We start from the raw sequence: 20919 nt of genomic DNA, 5'->3' as shown, positions 1-20919 counted from the left end.
CACATGTCAGTTCTAGTATAATATATTTGTCCAATGAACACCCGTTTACCATCTGCATTTCTTCTTGGTGTAGCAATTTTAATGGCCAGTAGTGTATTATAAACAAAACCTTATATTTACTCGTTCGCAGCTCGTGGTCGTGCAGAAGCGTTCTCGCTTCCCCAGCCGGGGTTCGCGGGTTCGAATCCCGGCGGGGTCACGGATTTTCTCTGCCTCGTGATGGCTGGGTGTTGTGTGCTGTCCTTACGTTAGTTAGGTTTAAGTAGTTCTAAGTTCTAGGGGACTGATGACCATAGATGTTAAGTCCCATAGTGCTCAGAGCCATTTGAACCATTTTTATATTTACTCCTGCAATAGTCTCGGTTTGAGATGATCCCAGACCGTTTTGTAAGCTGGACGCAGCTGCTCCACATGACTACAACACGATTTTGTAACCGTTTCTATGGCAACGCCTCTTAGTAGCTCTATAGACAGCTATTGTTTCGCCTACAGCAGTTTGCGCTTCACAGCTGAAAGCCGTCAAAAGCGCTGCCACGTTTCAGGGTTTCCTTATGTTGACTCGACTATAGGAATGTCTTAGTAATAAAGAATAAATGTATATAACTTGATGAATGATGAAGCATTTTTTCAGGTACAATGATTTATCTGAGTACGAACATTCCGCGGCATCTGTGGAAATTGTCTATAGAATATGTTGCGAATAGATTTGGTAGAAAAGAAGTGATAAATTTATACGTCATTCGAGTGGCTGCAGTTTCTCACGCATCTCAGTGTTACTGACGTCATATCTCCTGATCTGTGTGTCATACAGCGATATAATTTTGTAGGTAATGCAGTGGCGTATGTGGATACCGTCTGCAAAATGTGTTGCGAATAGAGTTAGTAGCAAACAAGTGATAGATTTAAATGTCATGCAAAATGCTGCTTTTCTTCAAGCAGCTTAGCTTTTATGATGTCGTATCTCCTGAACTCTGACACTTAAACGGTTCTTACTCCCAGTCATTATCCGACAGAAAGAGATATGCGTACTACGTTTGTATGCAATCGGTCCAGTGGTTTAGGGCGGTATGTGTAATACACATACATCACATACATACATACGTCCCTTTCATAATATTTATGGTGTCAGGTTCTAATAACCCTACCACAACAAAGGTCAGCATTTAATAACGATTGTGGTGTTGCTCACGCTGCTAAATACTTCATTTTCGGGCAACAACAGTCATATTATGTGGCAGGTGTCATTAGAGCACAGTTAATAAAGTCATTTCATGTAATAATAAAAAAACTAGGCACTCATCTTTTTGTGTTTCCCACGCTGGTCTCGTCGTAAAATCATGGCTCAATCGTTGAAAATCTAGATGGTTATGATTCCAAGCTCGGATGCAAAGGGGCCTAGATTTTATTCTGCTATACTCAAAAGTTTTGTAAATGCGCTTCACAAACCATACTTGAAGATTACACTTTTACTGGACAAAAACGTGACGTAAAAAAATAATCAGCACTCCGAAATTAAGTTACACTTCCTTTTAATTGCTTTTATTGCAATATCACGTAACACACAAAACATCACTTCACAATACAAAACATACTTGAAAACATCTTCCTCACAGTCACTGTTAAAGTTCACATTTTATAAGCTGACTACGTTATGCGTCTTTCCAACGTGACGTCCAAGACTTGCCATTTTCAAGGTCCGACTCTCTAACAACTTAACAACTAACTAACTATCGCTTACGCGCCCAAAAATCAGAGTTACAAGTACGTCAAAGATCATGTAAGTAGGCTGTTTATGTTTTCTTATCGGCAACGTTACGTAGCGCTCAGTATGAAAATCACTGGCTGTGCTGTGTGCAGTCTTTGGCTAGTTTGCATTGTTGTCTGCCATCGTAGTGTTGGGCAGCGGCAGCTGGATGTGAACAGCGCGTAGCGTTGCGCAGTTGGAGGTGAGCCGCCAGCAGTGGTGGATGTGGGAAATGAGATGGCGGATTTTTGAGTACAGAATGGATGTCATGAACTGCTATATATATTATGACTATTAAGGTAAGTATATTGTTTGTTCTCTATTAAAATCTTTCATTTGCTAACTATGCCTATCAGTAGTTAGTGCCTTCCGTAGTTTGAATCTTTTATATAGCTGGCAGTAGTGGTGCTCGCTGTATTGCAGTAGTTCGAGTAACGAAGATTTTTGTGAGGTAAGTGATTTGTGAAAGGTATAGGTTAATGTTAGTCAGGGCCAATCTTTTGTAGGGATTTTTAAAAGTCAGATTGCGTTGCGTTAAAAATATTGTATGTCACTTTAAGCACAGTCTTGTATAAATTGTTCAGAAGGGGATGTTTCATATGTCGACCCTTAGCCTAGGATACCTTGTAACGTTGTTACTTTATTTTGGTATGCTGAATTGTGTAACGTTGTTACTTTAATTTGGTATGCTGAAATCGGTGCTAATTGACAATGAAAGTGGGTTAAAAGCCGTGATCTGTCTGGGGACATTAACCGTGGATTACTGGGCAACTGTTTCATCAGATATTTAGCAGACTAACACTAATGATAATCTTTTAATAGTCATACAAAACCGGTAAAATATATATATAAAAAGGAAAATTTAAATAAAAAGAAAAAAATCAGTTTATACTTGGAAATTTATTTTAAGATTGTTCATTGAAATTTCAGCATATTATACGTGAGTTATAACTGAGCTGGTGCCTTATTTACGATTGAAAAGAATGTGAGATTGTAATCTTACGGAACACATAAAATATGGAGCCAAGATTTGGGAAACTGCATACAACACTCCATTCATAAAATAACACACGAAGAACATTGAAACATAAGCAAGAAGAAATTAACCACAACCAACAGATTCAGTTTTTACCCAAAGAAATTACGTTCATATCACAATCCTGTCCGTCATGTAATTACCACACACTGGTATACTAAATTCATATTAATTCTTTGTGAAGTCTTCGCAAAAAGAATAGCTGAGGGCTACTTTGATGATTACACCACATGCTCCACGTGGTCAACTTGGTTTACACAAAGCGTACAACTCCACAATAATTTTGATAATTAAAATACATTAGATCGAAAAGCAATTGACAAAAGAAAAACCTTGAACTGGTTACTATCGTCTTACTATTAACCTGATGGGTCAAACAGTTATATAAGCACGTGGTACTGGTCTCGCAAAGTACACCCCACGTGGGTTGAACATAAAGAAAAGCATAAAGAAAAGTTGCTATATTAAAAAAATATTCTCAAGACGAGACGTTATAATCTCACGCACATTCGGATTTAAGATTGATGAACTTAGTTAGAGTTACTGATCAACACGTGGTTCCACTTTACTCACAAAGTAGTAACAAAGCAACTACCGAAAAATAATCTGAACTTCACACGATAATTACACTGCGCTGCAATTTAAGATAACATCGGATATTTTAGACCTAAACCCGAAATAAAAGTGATTAAATTTTCAGTTAGGCCGAACTTAAAAAATCCATTGTCCTACGGACTTAACAGACACGCGCTTAGCCGGAGATCTTACCACTTCAGACGCTCGCCACGGCCACCCTGCAACTGCTCTACTCCCGAGCGTGCTTCCTCAGGGGTGGCTCACAAAGACCAACGGAAGTGGCCAGAGGGGCAGCTTCCTATACCAACATGACAACGGACGGACAGGACCATACTAAGGATAGAAACCTCTTTGCTTTTAGGAAGCGTAGCTACCTGTTCCGACGTTGGTCCTACTGTTCTCTAGCAGACAGCCTTGTCTGCTACCCTCAAGCATGCAACTAGAAATACATATGCTCATTCATCCTCTCACACAAAAGGGAAGGGGGATGACAGTATCTTATCATATACAGTATATAAAAGAAAGCGGATGTAGGTTCCGTATGAGACTGTGTGACATGAATTACATATAAGAATTACATATAAACTGTGCTTTAAAGTGTAGTAGTGTGACAGATCGTTCTTGTTTATGTGTAAAAGTAACACGTTCCACTGCTCAGTCTCCTCCCAGATAGTCAGAAACGCCACAGTACATTTAGAAGAGGAATTTATTCCATAAATGGCAACAGATTTAAGAAATTAAACATGAAAGGAATCCAACAGAGACCTTTCAACCTCACTGGAATCTTCTGATTTTTTTCGTGTAGTTTGTGTAATTAGTGTAGATTTTGTTAATTGCTAGCGCGTAATTGTAGAGAGAATCTCCTTTGTAGTTGCAGCCTTTCATTGTTGTACAGTAAGACAGTTGTGGCATGCATGTAGATTTGCACCAAGTATTTCGCAGCTGCGCTTGCAGTTAACGAGATATTATTTTCAGTGCTATGTTAATGTGTTCTCTTATTTTTGCTCTTCAAATTGTGTTTTTCTGTGTTGTCGTGTGAAATATTGTGACAATAATGGCGTGTGGAAAACGTAACACTAGGCTCCAAAGTAAACTGAGAAATAATAGTGACGACGAGCGTAGCTTATCAGCACCACCGTGTAATGAATTAAGAAATATTCAAAGTAGTAATTTGATAACTGTACATAGGGAAATGGAGCGGGCGTCAAATAATGGTGTAGGCAGTGAAACAATTAGTGAACAGGGAAGCATTATCGATCGATCGGTCGGCAACAGCTTGCCTCAGGAATCCGAAATGACAGGACACAATCTTGCAAATACTGTAGATTCAGGTTTTGCGTCCTCGCCGTTTGCTCAAATTAGTCAAGACACATTTTCTGCTTTTCAAAATGCGAATATTGGCGGTTCAAATGCATTGCCGAATAGCACTGAGGAACATGTTTCGGACACCAGTGCATTGTTATTACAATTAATGCAACAAATGGGACAAAAGCTTCAAAAGTTAGACACAATGGAACAAAATCTTCAAAAGTTAGACACAATGGAACAACACCAGAGACAAACGCAGCAACAGTTACACACAATGGAACAAAATCAGAGACAAACACAGCAAAAGCTTCAAAAGTTAGACTCATTGGAACAAACTCTCGAACAAACACGTGAAGATTTAACTGCTGAGTTACATAACATTGAATCGAAATGTCAAAAAGTCTGTACTGACGTAAAAACACAAATTTGTGAGCATTTTCAACCTATTTTTTCGCGGCGTGAAAATGCATTACAGAATCACGAAGCAGCCATAAAAGAACTGCAAACTATTGTTCATGAAAATCATGAGACCTTGCAAGCTAAAATTGACTCAGTTGCATCTACCGATTTGGTTACACAACTTGCAAAAACTCAGGAAAACTTAAAGGACACAGTAGATACTCTGAAAATTGCTTCAGAAAGACACATGGAGGAAATTAGCTCATTATCAGAGAAACTTTCAGATCAGCTAAATAATTTATCTACGAAGGTAGATGATAATCTGAATGACACAAAACCGGTAGTCTTTAATGACGCAGAAGAATGCGAACAAATTAGAAAATTCAAACAAAATCAAAATCAAATCAATACACAGTACAAAAGAGAAATCCGGGAAGTACAAGATCAGCTGACACAGGTAATACAAGAATTACGTATTTCAGAGGACACTCGCGCCCCAATATGGGGAGAGCAACAGAAATGTGTGCAGTGAAATGAATGCTTACAAGTTACTTAATTTGATGAACTGGTGTCAATTACAATTTTATAACATAAGAATACAATAAGAAAGGTACAAAATACATCATTAAAGAACATAAAAATACAGATAACATTTGTGGTAATATGGGCTTTACAAAAGAATTGAACTAACATATACATCAGTGTTACAGGAATTATGACATAAGTAAATACATAAAAGATCAGAATAACTTTTGAAACATCAACTTTACACATGAGCATTAAAATAAAACAGAATAAATAATGTCTAAGCATATTTACAAAGTAAATAACATATTATTAATGCCAATTATATTTTAGGATAACAGTATTCCTCATCATAGTGAATATTAGTAGAAAAAAATTCTATGAAACTACACAGAGACAGGAAGAAAACAAATACACAAGGGTACACAAACACATAGTGGGATAACACAAAAGGAAAGGACAGGGTTTGTTTTCAGTGTAACATTTGGTACTTCAGTCCAACCTAAAACTTCATTCCATAGATCTTTCATCTTATTTCAACATTTGTTTGCACCAAAAAAAATCCTATCCAAGCATGCTTTCTGTATTTTATGTTCACATATATCTCACCTCATTATTCATTTTCCATTATCTTACCTCATCATTTATTTCAAACAAAATCCTACCTAAACCTGTTGTCCCTAAACCCTACTTTTTTGCTCACATCCTCTTTCAAAATACTTTTTTTTGGCCAAACGATTTTCTTATAGCTTCTCAATGCATTTTTTCCAATTCATCACAACTCGTTCTCTCATATAGCCTACCCCATCTTAAGCTAACTTAAATCTACTGAGCTCAGATGCTAAACTAAGGGATGAGGCAATGCAGCAGCATAAAACAATTAACACAAACATCAAGGACAAAAATTTTAAATAGGCAAAGCAATTGCAGTACTACAACTAATATAAGGCACTGTGCAGCAAACAAGAAAAATAAATCAGTAGTAAACTGGCTTAACAGCGTAATACAAAGTCAAATTCAGTAACATTATGCCTGGCAAACAGCAGCAGCAAATTAAATAACTTATATCTAAACATGACATAGCTCAAGCAGAAAAAAATATTACACTAAAGACAACAGTGCAGACAAGGGAAATGTATATTCACATCTTAATGTGTATGTAATTAAAGTGGTGCACCACAAAAACTAATTCTACAGAAAATTACCAAGTACTCAAAAAGAAAATTATATATGCAGTTACTGTTATTAGTCCCATCTTATTGTTCTTTCCATTCCAAGAGCTCCTTTTTCGAAGAATGTGGATCATAAAATAATTATTTAATAGATCTGTTGACAGAAAGTGTTCACATTAGCAAATGCATTTAATTTTATTTTATTAAACCAATGCTGCAACACAGCTGGAAAACAGGTATCAAATGAAATAAGCAATTACGCAAACCAAAGCATAAAAACATCATTCAATAGCTATGTGGCATTTCGAAAGTCAGTAGCTCTCAACTCTCATATAAAGACACTTGTCATTATCAGGTGTGCAGATGTACGAATATTTCCCATCAATTCATAAGCATTTCAGTAAGTAGCACAAAGTACGATACATTATGTTTCCAAGTAATGAGCGTGTCGTATTTGCGATGCTTTCTACAAAGGAATGTCAATAGCGAGGATAATAGCCCCCCTTTTTTTTCTCTACCTGTGCCCCTGAAAGGCTTTTTTTTCCGGCCGTCTGTAGCACAGCTGGGTGTCCACGACGCATTACGTGCAGGTGGTCACTTAACTTTCTTACGGAAATATTAACGACAACAGTTTCCGCTACAGTGACAGTCTCATATAAAAATATTTCACAGGTCAAGAATTTGCGTTACAAATCTGTAGAAACAAAATCCTATAAATATAACAGTGTCCAAAAAATTTTCGCCGGCATTGTGATACATTCACGCATTTACACACATTTCATGTAATTGCGTAAACGTGTGTCGCTGATGTAGTAAAAAAAGTTTATCTCTCAGTTAAATGATCAGATAGCTGTGTAATTTGTGTGTTAGAGAAATATGGTACCGATGTATAAAGTTGTATAAGCAAATATCATATTAGCTAGGGCTCCTTGTGCTTGCCAAACACATGATACACAAAGCAAGCGTGTACCCCCCTGAGGATTAATGTAATTATACCTTCAGGCTGAGAATTACTGTAAATACACCCTCAGGTGTTACAGATTACAAGAATGGAATGAAATGTATTACGGAAAACCTTTGTATCATTGTACTTCAAATATCTTTAAAAAATAAATGATTTAAGTACAAAATTAATCACTCAAATACATGTCCTGTAGCGCTAAATGTGCGTCTTGCTGTAAGATAATCTCTGTGGAAGTGTCGTAGTTATTGTCCTCTGAAAGCTAAGTTCTGCAGAAGTCAATGTACTTACCTCATGATAAACAAAAGTGAAATGCTTTGCATATAGATATCTTAGTTATTACGCTTATTGTTGTGATGAAGAAATTACTGTGCTGTAACGTATTGTTGTGCTACGGAAAAGGCTGTCTCATTGTAGCTATACCACAAAAGTTACTACTAAAACATGTTTTACTTTACAGAAGAATTCAGAAAAACTGTGCAGATATAAAACAGATACACTGCAAAAGTAACATTGTAAATTGTCACTCATTAGTAGCGTCATGATAAAATCGTGTAGCTGTCACATAAACTAACCACTGTCTCATCTGGTATCTCACAGAAAGTACTTTAAATCCAGAATGTATTTTCAAGTAAACCAAAATGTTGCATTAAAATCTCATTGGCAGTACTGGTAAATGTTCTAAGTATGTGAGCCTTATAGTCATTACGTAATCGTGCAACTAACAAGCAAGAATGTACACACACAATAACACTGTGACGTCTGTTCACTATAACAATGCATTCGTAATTTCTGTTTAAGTAAGTTCTCTTGGTTCTTGATTTGATATTTAACTTCCAACATTGTTGCATGTTAACAGATTCTAAGTCTGACAAAGCATACTAGCAATGTAAAGTGAAAAGTTATATGGCAAAGACAAAGTTAAAAAGCAGATTATCTCCCAATAAATGGTTTTACATGTGAAATGTGGTGTAGCCCTTTGCTCTTCCTAGTATGCAGAGTTTCAACTTTAACGCAATTATCATGTGGTTTACGTCGGTAAAGAATACTGGAATTTTTCTCAAGGTTAGCGTCTATGTTATTTTTCTCTGAGCCAGCCGGCGCACGCAGCAGCCTGCGGTGCGAGTCTGTTTCTTTGTTGGCGCACGTCGTTCCTGGGATTAGGAGACCTAACTTCTACAAATTCGCCTTGTTGAGAGAGCCCTGCTCTGTTTGAAGCTCGCCAGTTCTGATGAAATTCAGGTCTGTCGTTTTGTCGGTAGTTGACATAGTTTCTTGTTTGGTGGTCATGTGGTGGAGAATTTCTCCCGGAATCGTAACTGCGCGCTGAACTGTTGCGTCTGAAGTTATTCTGTCTCCCTTGATAATAATTGTTTTTGTTCCCATATTGTCTGTTTCTATAGTAATCTCTGTCATATTCATTACTACGGAAATGCAATCTTTCTCTGTAACTATTATTACTCTGCCAGTGGTTGTCATATGGGTGGTGTCTGTTTTGGTCACGATTTGCGTTGTAAGAATAGACTTGTCGTGTCCAGTTATTGTTTCTGTCGTCACGTAATTGTGATGGATGTGACCTGCAGTGATTGTTTTCCTGCTTTCGCATCCCGCAACTGTCTGTGTCAATTTCTAGTTCTTGTAACAGTCCCTGAAAAGCTTCAATGTCGTCTTTGCAACGTCCTGCTAAAATAATATGTCGTAAATGTTCAGGCAATTTGATTAAGCAAATGCGGATGAGTTCTGAGGGGCTGTATGGGTTTGACAGGTACTGATTCATGTGCAACATGTCTTCAAAATATTTCACAAGACTGGAAAATTCAGATTGTTCGAAATGTTTCATCATTATGATGCTATGTTTTACTCGGTCTTTTGTAGCTTGAGACCAATATGCTGAGAGGAACGCATGGAAAAATTCTCCTTTACTGTGACAATCGTGAATGACCGATCGCATTCTTTCAGCTGGTTCATTCTCTAAGTAGCCACACATAAATTCTAATCTGTGCTCTAATGACCAGTTGGGAGGAAAACAATGAGAGAATTGATGGAGCCACGCTTGTGGATGAATGTCGTTGGCAGAATTCTTAAACGTTTTGAATTTACATGTAGTAATGAACAGCTTATGGTCAAAATCATCGTGTCGGCGAGTAGCATATCGGTCATTGTTACGTCGTGTCGGCGGTTCCATCTCAAAATTCGGTGTACCTTGCCAATTTCTTTCATAATTTCCGAAGTGCCCTGTGTTATTATTTTGTGGCTGTTCCGAATTACGAATGCATTGTTATTGTGAACAGACGACACAGTGTTATTGTGTGTGTACATTCTTGCTTGTTAGTTGCACGATTACGTAACGACTATAAGGCTCACATACTTAGAACATTTACCAGTACTGCTGATGAGATTTTAATGCAACATTTTGGTGCTCTTGAAAATACATTCTGGATTTAAAGTGCTTTCTGTGAGATACCAGATGACACAGTGGTTAGTTTATGTGACAGCTACTAATGAATGACCATTTACAATGTTGCTTTTGCAGTGTTTTTTTTTTTTTTTTTTTTTTTTTTTTTTTTTTTTTTTTTTTTTTTTTTTTACTAGAAGGAAATGTAAGGGAAAGGAGTTCATGGAAAATCCTTACCAAAAAGAGACTCTGGGTTTTGAGGTGCGTGTCAAATCATGTAAACATTATTAAATTGGTAATGAAAGTGCAAGACTGTAGTAAGTGGATACACTGAGAGCCCTTGGCATGTTTTTACTGCACACACCTTTTTTGACGAATTAATTATATTAATTTTGCTTTAATATGAACTGATTAAATTAATTTTATTTTAATTACCCATTCATTTTATTTTGATTTTCATAAAAAAATTACTGAAAATGAAAATAAAACTAATTAAAAATTAAAATAAAATTAATTTATGTAACTTGTATAAAAATAAAATTAATTTGAGTAACTCGTCAAAAAAAGCGAGTGCAGTAAACGCATGTCAAGTGCACTCAATGCATCCACTTACTACTCAAGACAACAATAAGAAGTGTATGAGCAGACATGGTTTGGGATACGTGAAGTAGATCATCGAAGATTTAAAGTGTGGTAGCTGTTAAAGGAGTGTACCCGGTTAGGGCGACAGTAATGCTGCATTCACTGATATGTACCGTCGGAGAGCGACAGAAATACAATGAAAACAGGGGCATGGTAGAATTTTATACATGACCTACAGAGATGATCTTCCTCAGAGATAAAACAACATAACAGTCGAACCATCGTTTGTCAAAGATAAAATGTCTATTAATTGTGTAGAGCTTCTTTCCACATGAACTGCCTTCAGTGGCTTCTACTTTTCTGTTAAAATTATCCACATGTTTGTATATTTTAATTGTTTTTCTATATAGCCGTGGATAGTAGTCAGTCATAGCAGACCAAATTTTGGTTTCAGAAAATTTCATGGTTTTCTTACTGTAGATTTTCTTCGACGGCTGATATTTCTTATTTCTGTAGTCACAGAGACTTTTATGTTTCTTCAACTGTGTATTCACGTTTCTGTTGATAGTTATAATGAAGACCTTACTATACGTACTGGCAGTTTTATATATCCCTCCCGTACAGAGGTCTTGTATCCTTTTGCAGGTTTGAGGGCTTGATCGTTTTTTTAATAAAGGAGAGAGAAACTGTTTTCTTGCATTGTTGTTTTATTCTTATCATTTGGCCCAGTAATATTTGCTTCAGAACCCCTTCTTTATTTGTTCCCATGAATAGCAATTTTTCTCGAATGCTTGCTTCAAATGTTTCAGTTCGGTGTCCAGATGTTCCGGAGCGCAAATTCTCGTGGCCCTGTCGACAAGACTTTTAATGATACCACTTTTTTGTTATGGTGAAATATGTAAACATGGGAATAATTTTAAGAGGAAAGAATAAGCCATAAACCTTTGTGATGAATGAACGATAGCTCTGCAGAACAGAAAGATAAGTTTTATCTTTGAAAAACAATAGTTTGATATTAAATTCCTATCTATGGAACAGATGATCTCTGCCGATCGCGTGTAAACTTGTAGCACACCCTTTTTTCACAGTGTTGATGCATCCCCCTGACGTCTGACCCTCAGCTGGCAAGTCTCTGAAGATGTCCAGCGCAGTTATGGCCGAAACTTTAGGAACAGCAGAGTTTTGAGGACCACAACCACACAACTCAGAAGATTTATCAGGGAAGTTGTTGCTGTCGTTGTCTTCAGTCCAAGAGTTGGTTTGCTGCAGCTCTCCACGCTGGTCTATCTTATGTGTCTCTTTGTTTCCGCAATGATATTGGAGCCTACAGGGATTGGACAAAAATATGGAATCATTGCGAGAAAAGTATGCTTGAACATAAATGCGGATGCTAGCCTCGTCTTCAGATTGCACCGCTGGGTTTGACCGTTGAAGGCACCTGTGCAGTGTCATCAATATGCTAAGGCGTCACTCGTAATCAGAAGAGTGTTCTGTGTGTGATTGTGAGTCCATTACTTTGCAGCTAAGAGCATTCGAACGTGGATAAATTGTTGTTGCCCGTATGACGGATGATTCCGTAGCCAGGGTAGCCAAAGTGTTTGGTCTTTCAGGAAGCACTGTACCAGAGATGGAAAGCGATAAAATATCACACGTTAAGTCACAACGCAGACAAAATTGTGTCTTGAGTGGTTATGACAGGCGTCCACTGTATAGGACTGTGACGAAAAATAAGAGAAAGACACCTGTAAAAGTCACTGGAGAATAGAAATTCTCAATCACGAACACTGTCAGCACCAAAGCAACAACTGCAGTGTGAGCTGGAATTCCAAAACCACTCATAAGCGACCCAAACGAACATAACAGGAAAACATGGTGGTGAAACCATGAAAGCTGGACTGTGGAGTAACGGAAGAAAGTAATTTGCTCGGGTGAGTCGCGCTTCACGAAGAGTGAGTCATGGCGAGGTTTCAGTGACAATTTGGGCAACCATATCGTGGTATTCCGTGGGTCCCATGGTTACTCTTTATGGTCGAATTATTGTCAAGGATTTTGTGACCATTTTGCCTGACCATGTCCATTGGATCGTACAGTGTGTGTTTCCCAACGGTGACGCTAAGTTCCAAAACGATCGGACCCTGTTGGCAGAACTCTCATCGTCCAAGACTGGTTTTATGAGCGGGAGGAGGAACTGTCGCATCTTCTATGGCCACTACAGTCACCACATCTCAATATTTTTCAGCCTTCGTGACCTACTTTGCAGAGAATGCCTTGTGATCGTTATCCACCTCCGTTACCGTTACCTGAACTTCCCACTATTCTGCAGGCAGAATGGTTTAAGATTCCATTGAAAACCATACTAGACATGTATTTATCAGTTCCGAACTGAAGCTGTTTTGAATAACAACGGTTTTCGTACTATTTATTAGGCATGGTAATTGTATTTGTCTCCATATTTTTGTCCACCCTCAGTAAACCTTCGTACATCCATTTTTAGTAGCCAAGCCCTTCATACGTGAGAAAATGTCCTACCGTCAGTATTTATTCGATTTGCCTTTAATTTGTGTTCTCCACTTTTCAGTACTTGGTAATTAGTTTTTGATCTACTCATTTAAGCCCCACCATCATAAGGTAGCTGGACCTTTCTTCAATTTTTTTTCTTTTTTTTAAAAAAAAGGGCGAAGGGCAACAGTAGTATGGCTGGGTGACGATTTCAACGTTCTCCTGTAGCACCACATTCCTAAATCTTCTTTTCTCTTCTTGTCTGTTCCGTTCATCGGGAACGTTTCGTTTCCGCTGAGGCTACGCATTAAAAACCTCCACAAAACATTTCTAACAATTTACGTTCGACACTGAAAAATTTCTCTTTATCTTCTTTTCTGTGTCAACTTTAGATTCTCTTTGTCTCGTCCTCTGTAGCTTCACTAAGAAGAAACACGTACTACACTTAGTGTCTCACATCCCACTGAATTCAGCATCTGTTAATTCGGCTGAACTCCATTGCTGTATTTTTAGTGTCATTGATAAACAGTAATATCAGAAATTGAGTCCGCCTTGATGCAAAACACCTCGTTATTCGTTTATTTCTTTATTATCCCAAACTAGTTTCGGCGAAAAATATCACCATCAGTGTTTTTTTTTAATATTATGTATTGTATGTTACATCATGTTTTAAGCAATTATTGGCGCTGTTTGCGACATATTTTCTGTGCTCTTTTTTCTGTTGCAGTTTTTTTTTCTTTTTACTTAGCGAACATAATGTCATGTTCGTTGGATGGTATGTGGTGCTTATATACATAGAAAAAACAAAACTTCCCCACTTTGACCTTGAATATTACGCCATCTTCAACAGCATGATGGCGTAATATTCAAAGTCAGAAATAAAGTGGGGAAGTTTTGTTTTTTTCTGTGTATAAAAGCAGCCACATACCATCCAACGAACATGACATGATGTTCGCTAAGTAAAAAAACTGCAACAGAAAAAGAGAGCACAGAAAATATGTCGCAAACAGCGCCAATAATAGCTTAAAACATGCTGTAACATACAATAAATAAGATTTAAAAAAACACTGATGGTGTTGACATTTGTCACCGAAACTAGTATTGGATAATAAAGAAATAAAAGAATAACAAGGTGTTTTGCATTAAGGATGACTCAATTTCTGATATTACTGTTTCTCTATGCTAACACGGACCAAATGGAAGAGTTCCAAGATAAAATCATAGTATCTTTGATGGTCATATTTTAAAGAAATCATTCTTTCCGTTGAACAGATTTTCCAAGTCAGTTACCGTCTCTGATTGAATAACAATGACTTCGGCAAACCATTATGTTTTTCTTTCTCCATGAACTGAAAGGTCTTTCCTCGATTTCACCTTTGTCCGTTTACTGCATGGTCAGTGTACAGGTTGAATAACATCGAGGACAGGCTGCAATACTGTCTCACTCCCTTTTCCACTACTGTCTCCGTTTCACGTTTTCTAGCATTTAAAACTGCGATCTTATATCTATACAAGTTGTAGATAATATTTCGCTCCCGACATTTTGTCCCTGCTGCCTCCAGAGTGTATTCCGGTTAAATATTCAGACAATATGTATATAGAAATACGTGAAGATTTATTACATTTTGAGTACAGTAACGTGCCCGCCATAAGTTATTTGTATACAAGATTATACTTTTGCCACTATTGGTGTCTCCATAAGGAACAAAGCATTCGAAATGTCGTTTATGCGATGTCGGCTTTCAGATGCCTACCACCAACCTATTCAAGTATTCTAGATCCAAGCAATTTTCGATTTTGGAATCAACGTTTTCGAATTGTTAAAATGGTTCAAATGGCTCTGAGCACCACTGAGTACTGAGGTACCGGCCGCGGTGGTCTCGCGGTTCTAGGCGCTCAGTTAGGAGCTGCGCGACTGCTACGGTCACAGGTTCGAATCCTGCCTCGGGCATGGATGTGTGTGATGTCCTTAGATTAGTTAGGTTTAATTAGTTCTAAGTTCTAGGTGATTGATGACCACAGATGTTAAGTCCCATTTGAGCCATTTTTGCCATTTGAACCATTTTTTGAACATCTGAGATCATCAGTCCCCTAGAACTTAGAACTACTTAAACCTAACTAACCTAAGGACATCACACACATCCATGCCCGAGTCAGGATTCGAACCTGCCCCGTAGCGGTCTCGCGGTTCCAGACTGAAGCGTCTAGAACCGCTCGGTCACACCGGCCGGCTGGGGATTGTATGACAGTCCTAACGAAACGCTGCCTGTAGCATGAAGAAATTTCTAATGCTACATTTTATTGATTCTTTCTTCCTTCGTCTTTACCAGCTAGAATCAAGTAACAGCTCCATTTCCTCTTAATTTTAGTTGTTTTCTATTTTTCCAATACCACTACACCATATTATAGTCTTGTGGCTTTTCGTTAATTTTGTGTGTATTCTCCCTGAATGATTATGTATCCTGCCTTGAGACCCGTCTAAATCTAGCATCTGATTTTTAAAAAAGGTTTCTTTCTTTATTTCCTATTCTTACTTTGCTTCCGGTTCGCAGTGGCTTGTTACAGAGACATCAACCATCAGACGAGACACATAGACTTTTATCACTGTCTGTTCAGTCTGTGTTGCTAGTGTTCAGTACAGCACATAACAAATGCGGAATTATTCCGTTCCAGGTATTTCCCGAAAGTCGACCACCATGATCACCAACAATCCAACGCGCTCAAGAATCTCAGCAGTTTGGCGTACTACTTCCGGAATGCTACAATCGTAGCAACTAGTTCTATGTAAGCATCGACCTGAGTATCGTAAACTAGGCTTTTCGCACGCCCCCAGAAAAGTCCATTGGTCTCGCATCTGGTTATCGAGCTAGGCATAGAAATGTGGCATCGTCACCGTAACATTCTTGATAAATGAAGTGCAAAGTTAATGTAACGAGTGTAGTGATACTGGGCAGTAGCGTGGAATGCTGAAACCGACTGACTGAGTTATAGATTGCAATAACTGATACATATTTTTAAATAACAACTTCTGCAATACATAACAAATTCCAATTCCAGTATCGAAAATTTAACTTAAGTTCAAGTGACTAACGACTTAAACATCTGAAACTATGCCACATAGTCTCGTAAAAAGAAATGAGATGATACGCATCAAAAACTGTAAAAACGAGGTTCTCAATCAATCCAATTCAGAAGCTTACGAATTTAAAAGTAACTTAATAACCGTTAAAACACCACTCTTAAAAACCAGAGCATTTTAAAGTACAGCTTAATGATAATAAAACCAATATTTGAAAAAGAACTTCAGAATGATTAAGGAGGCTGAAAACTACGTAACACGATCTTAAAAATAAAACATTTCGGAAAGGTAGCTTCTCTTTGATAACGAACTTCGATGGTTCCGGGCTTGTATCCCAGGAAAAGCTGCTCAAACCTGGCTGGTATTAAACGTCCGCCGCTTCTGCATTACATATGCGGATTGATTACATAATTTTGGCTGTACAAATGGTTGAAATGGCTCTGAGCACTATGGGACTTAGCTTCTGAGGTCATCAGTCCCCTAGAACTTAGAACAACTTAAACCTAACCAACCTAAGGACATCAGACACATCCATGCCCGAGGCAGGATTCGAACCTGCGACCGTAGCGGTCGCGCGGTTCCAGACTGTAGCGCCTAGAACCGCTCGGCCATCCCGGCCGACCTGGCTGTACAATCGACCATCACCCGTACATGTAGTTTATATCAAACCGAACTCCAACTCGAAGGTTTACCTGAAACAATCCAGTATTAGACTCTAGACACAAGAACATAACAACAGCAGTCGAAATCAGTTTGGGCAACAACTGATTCTTGATTAACGTCCAATGAAAACTTCATTCACTGCGGCATGCGAGCTAGTTACTTACGGCCAATTCATCTAAGAAACGGGTTACGCCCGATTCCAGCGCGGCCGCTACGGTCGCAGGTTCGAATCCTGCCTCAAGCATGGATGTGTGTGATGTCCTTAGGTTAGTTAGGTTTAAGTAGTTCTAAGTTCTATAGGACTGATGACCTCAGATGTTGAGTCCCATAGTGTCCAGAGCCATTTGAACCAGATTCCAGAACAATTCAACCACCAGCAAAGTGGGGCCGTAAACAGTAAACCATCAGCTAACAGTGCACATGTTAATCATATTCACTTGTTGGTCGTGCAGTGAAAATAACCAAAATCTCAGAATTCACACCTACAGTTGCATGCTCAACACCAGCGAGCCCCAGGTTTCAAAATGCCAAGCGCGTACTCTTCCTGATACGAGATAGTGCTACCTCTGCTGCCGACGTCCGATACATCGCGGACTCCGCAGTCAGCAACATTGAACTTAAGTCAAAACAAACTTAAACACGGCCTGGACTCGGGATCTATCACTGTTTCATCCAGGGAGGTATAAAATAAAAGGAGAGGTTATGACGTCACAATTGTGAAGCAAAGAAATTAAGTGGGTGGCCCGCTTTATCTCACCGAAATGCCGCTGTTCTGTTTTTTTGTGCATAGGGTTGTCCCTACTTTTTCGAATGATTTTGAGCTATAGTGATGATGTGCCTAGTGTTTGGATACACAAATCGTTCTGACTGTGAGATATAACGGAATAACATTTCATCTGTAAGTTGTCTCGCTAAAATATCATTTTGCCACTTTAATTGAGAACACATTTATGATAGTTCTTTACTTGTACCGTGGCGAATTTTTCTCTCGTTCGATTTAAAATTTACAAAAATGAAGGTCGGAAAGCTCTGTGATAGAGTGCCATGAGGAGAAAGAGCTGGCGTGCGTCTGAGTGGAGCACTACGTTATCTCAGCATTTTCGAGAAGAGAACCTCGAGCGAACGTCGCTTTCAACAATTCGTCCTAGGGAAACTGCTGTGAGATAAAATTTTCCTGCTCACTCAAAACATTTTCGAAAGGTACGTTAATACAGAGGTTCTATGTTCATAATAGGGAAGTATCAACAGCAGCAGATAACGGTGTAACGGGAGTAGGATTAGTTATGAAGAAGAAGATAGGGCAGAGAGCAAATCAACATCAACAACGATAGTTCTGGAATACATGCCGACATCGCAAGGTGAGTATGAACAGACAAAGTATATGAGTATACTGAACGGGTAATTCAGTACGTAAAGGGAGATGAAAATATAGTAGTCGTGGGGAACTGGAATGCGGTTGTAGGGGAAGGAGTGGAAGAAAGGGTTTCGGGAGAATATGGGCTTGATACTAGGAGTGAGACAGCATCTAGCAACAGCGAATACTCTGTTGAAGAATCACGATAGGAAGAGATACACTTGGAAATGGCAGGGAGATAAGGGTAGATCTCAGTTAGATTATATCACGGTCAGGCAGAGGTTTCAGAATCAAATTCTAGATTATAAGGCGTATCCAGGAACAGATACAGACTCAGATCACAATATAGTAAAAGTTTAAGAGATTATCCGGGAGAATCGACACGCAAAGAAGCGTGTTACGGAAGCAATAAAGACTAAAGAGAACGCTTGATGTTCTCTGAGGTTGTATATAAAGCAGTAAGGAATAACTCAGTAGGCAGTCCAGTTGAAGAGGAATGGACATCACTAAACAGGGCAATCACAGAAGTTGCCAAGAAAAATATAGCTACAAAGAAGGTAACTGCGACGAATCCATGGGTAACAGCAAAAATACTTCAGTTGATCGATAAGAAGGAAATACAGAAATGCTCAGGGAAATTCGGGAATTTATAAATACAAGTCGCAGAGAAATGAAATAAATAGGAAGTGGAGGTAAGCTAAGTCGAAATGGCTTCATGCGAAATGTCAATAAACCGAAAAAAACGACTGTCGGAAGTCTGACTCAATATGTGGGAAAGTCAAAGCAACCTTCGGTGAAATGCAAAGCAAGGGTGGTGACATTAAGAGATCATCGGAAAATCCTGTGTTAAATGCGGAGGAGAAAGCGGATATGTGGAAGGAGTACACTGAAGGCCTCAAGTAGGAGGAATATTTGATGTCATAGAACAAACAGGAGTCTGTATAGAAGAGATAGGGGATACAGTATTAGAATCAAAATTTAAAAGAGCTTTGGAAGACTTAAAATCAAATAAGGCATAAGCGATATATAATACTCCATCAGAATTTGTAAAATCATTAAAGAACGTAACAACAAACGACTATTCACATTAGTGTGTAGACTATATGAGCCTGGCGATATCCCACCTAACTTTCGGAAAAATATTATCCACATAATTCCGAAGACTGCAAGTGCTTGTAAGTGCCACAATTATTGCACAGTCAGCTTAACAGCTCATGCATGTAAATTGCTGACACAAAAAATATGCAGAAGAATGGAAAAGAAAATCTAGGATGTGTTAAGTGACGATCAGTTTGGCTTTAGAAAGGTAAAGGCATCAAAGAGCCATTTATGACGTTGCGGATGATAGTGAAAGAAAGACTAAAGAAAAATCAAAACACGTTCTTAGGAATTGTTGACCTGCAAAAAGCGTTTGACAATGTAAAATGGTGCAACATGTTCGAAATTCTGAGAAAAATAGGGGTAAGCTATAGGGAGAGACGGGTGGTATACACTGTGTATAAGAGCCACGAGGGAATAATAATAGTGGTAAAGTAAGTCGGGTTCACTCTCTATAAATAAAATCCATTATGAACAGATTTTAAGAGATGCTTTTAAATTCTTGTTCTGCTAGTATGTCTATGAAAACGAAGGCAAACTTAAGGAAACAATGATAAATTAAAAACGAAGCGTTTACATATGTATACTTTCATGACAGTTTTCCTCATTTTGATAGACGACTAACTTTAAGAGCTAAAGATTCTCTTACATCTGCCTAATGCCATGTAGGGCTCCCGCGAGCACGCAGAAGTGCCGTAACACGACATGACATGGACTCGACTAATGTATGCCCGCATCTCGTGGTCGTGCGATAGCGTTCTCGCTTCCCATGCCCGGGTTCCTGGGTTCGATTCCCGGCGGGGTCAGGGATTTTCTCTGCCTCGTGATGGCTGGGTGTTGTGTGCTGTCCTTAGGTTAGTTAGGTTTAAGTAGTTCTAAGTTCTAGGGGACTTATGACCACAGCAGTTGAGTCCCATAGTGCTCAGAGCCATTCGACTAATGTATGACTTAGTGCTGGAGGGAACTGACATCATGAATCCTGTACGGTTGTCTGTAAATACTTAAAAGTACAATGGATTGGAGATCTCTTTTGAACAGCACGTTGAAAGGCATCCCAGACACCCTCAATAATGTTCATTTCTGGGGAGTTTACTGGCCAGTGGCAGTTTAAACTCAGAAGAGTGTTCCTCGAGAGACTCTGTAGCAATTCTGGACGTGTGGGGAATTGCCCAAATCCGTCTGAATGCACAATGGATATGAATGGATGCAGATGATGAGACAGGATACTTACGTACGCGGCACCTGTCAGAGTCGTATCTAGAGGTATCAGGGGTTCCACATCACTGCAAAACTCACGCCCTATACGATGACAGAGGCTCCACCTGCTTGAACAGTTTCCTGCTGAGTAGAGGGTCCATGGATTCGTATGGTTGTCTCTATATCCGTACATGTCCATCAACTCGATACAATCTGAAACGATATTCGTCCTATCAGGCAACATGTTTCCAGTCATTAACATCCCACTGTCCGTGTTGACGGGCCCAGGTGAGGCGTAAATCTTTGTGACGAGCAGTCATCAAGGATATAC

This window comes from Schistocerca cancellata, chromosome 5 (assembly GCF_023864275.1).
Source record: "Schistocerca cancellata isolate TAMUIC-IGC-003103 chromosome 5, iqSchCanc2.1, whole genome shotgun sequence".
Taxonomy (NCBI): Eukaryota; Metazoa; Arthropoda; class Insecta; order Orthoptera; family Acrididae; genus Schistocerca; species Schistocerca cancellata.
Note: the sequence above shows the minus strand (reverse complement) of the source record.